At 51.9% G+C, this 1,996-nt stretch overlaps 1 protein-coding gene across 1 annotated transcript in view; it reads right to left on the bottom strand.

The window, feature by feature from the left end:
- Nucleotides 1-1,996, bottom strand: part of RMDN3 (regulator of microtubule dynamics 3) — a 22,789-nt gene that overhangs the window by 20,388 nt on the left and 405 nt on the right. The gene's annotated exons all lie outside the window — the stretch shown is intronic.

The following is a 1,996-nucleotide window of genomic DNA, read 5'->3' as shown; positions in this document are numbered from 1 at the left end:
TGCCACCTTGGTAGCTGTCCCGCCGTGGTGACAACACCTCGGCCCGAGGGTGCAGGGGACAGGCCGGGGCGCAGGGGACAGGCCGGGTGTCCCCGCACAGCCCCGCGCTCTGTGGGCGCTCCCACACGCGGGAGAAAACCCCGCTGGGTTTGGGGTTCAGCTTGCAGCAGTGAGGGACAAAAATTGGGAATTTGGGGTGCCCAAATTTCAGGAGCTGAGCAGGACAGGGTTATTGTAGGGAGGGAGCTGGGCGCGGGGCTGGCTGTGGGATTGTGAGCACAGAGCCAGCAGTTTGTGGGATGAGATAACGGATTTTAGGTGGAATAGGCCAAGGAGATGGGAATGGCCATACAATAATCTCAAGCATTTGAGGTTGGAATTCTCCCTTCTACAGGAAATGTGGTGGGATCCCCCAGGAAGAACTTCTTAACCCCAGAATCACTGAAATTAGAAATACCTTTTTCTGGAAGAGCCAAAGGATTCCTTAGGAAAAGGTACCAGCCAGGAGAGGGAAAACCCTCAGTGTGTGCTCCCCCAAACCTGGGGGTTTGGGTGACAGCAGGATTTGGGCAGAGCCAAAGAACCTTCTGCTTCCCTTTTTCTGAATTATTGGGAGCAATTCCGAGCCCAGTGCAAGAGAGTTGGGAGCAGCCAGCTGGGAGCCAGAGGGTGATAAGGTGCTTTGGGATGATGGATGAGATCTGGCTGCCTCCCAGATTTTGGTATCTCCTCAAGAAATTCAATATTAAAATGTTACATATAGTTCTGTTCTCATTTCCTCTTTTTTTCCTTCCTATCTTTTTCCCCCAGGAAAGAGCCACATAAGAGTCAGAGCCAGAGCTGGGCAGGCTGCCAGAACCCTGGCTAGTTCTCCTTTAATTTCTGGAAAGGTCTGGGTTTCATATCCATATCATTCCCTGCATAACCACAGAGCACACGTGCCCAGCAGAGGTCCAGAGGGGTCATGGATCATGGGAATTCTGTTAAAATCCACCCAGCTGGGTGAAATATGCCCTTGGTTCATTGGGCAACAGGTTTGCACTGGGACAGGAGAGCAATGAGCAAACATTCCAGCTGTTCCAGGACTTGGGAAAGAGGCTCTGCTGATAGTGGGAATGATGAAAACCAGCTGATGTTTAACCCATGAGGGGAGGCATCCCACAGGGAACTCCTGATGGACATACTAGGATCTGTGGGAGGTGCTTTAGGAACAGGAGACCATCAGCCTCTGGGGTTTCTTGTATGTCACCAAACCCAGCCAACGGGTCAGTGACAATGTCAATAACAACAATTAACAACAACAACAACAATAATAATTATAACAAGAACAATTAATAACACAGCAATAATAATTAATAACGGATATGCAGCACCTCTGCCTGTCCCAGTCTCAGGAAATGGAATTTCCCCAATTATGAAGGAATTTAACTCCTCCATGTTCTCAGATAATAACAGCAGAAAAAGAGATTTTTCCCAAAAAATGTTGGTAATGCTGAACATTGTCCTTCAGGGGAATGTCTGGTCAGACTGTGGGGTGGGAATGGGAATGCTCTGCAGGGCCCACCTGCCTGGCTCCTGCTCCACCATCTCCCAGTCCTCACCTCCCTGCTGTTATTTCCTGGTCCTTTATCTCCCTGCTATTAATTTCCGTTTTCTTCGTCTCCCTTATCCATCATCTCCCTGTCCATCATCTCTTGGTTCATTGCCTCCCTGCTCATCATCTCCTGTCCTTCATGTTCCTGCATTTCATCTCCTGCTCCGTCCTCTCCCTGCTCATCATCTCCTGTCCTTTGTCTCCCAGTCCCTCATCTCCTGCTCCATCCTCTCCCTGCTCATCATCTCCTGCTCCATCCCCTTCCAGCTCCTCACCTCCTGCCCATCCTTTTTTGGGAGGGCAGGGCCGAGATCCCGAGGGATCCCTCGGAGCCCCCGGGTGCCTCCCGCCGCCCCGAGCCCCCCGGGAGCCTTTTCCCCCCGCCGCCCGGGGGCGGGGGCG

The sequence above is a fragment of the Geospiza fortis genome, unplaced genomic scaffold (assembly GCF_000277835.1).
Source record: "Geospiza fortis unplaced genomic scaffold, GeoFor_1.0 scaffold450, whole genome shotgun sequence".
NCBI classification, from domain to species: Eukaryota; Metazoa; Chordata; class Aves; order Passeriformes; family Thraupidae; genus Geospiza; species Geospiza fortis.
The sequence above is the reverse complement of the archived record's forward strand: the minus strand, read 5'-3'. Positions and strand labels throughout refer to the sequence as shown.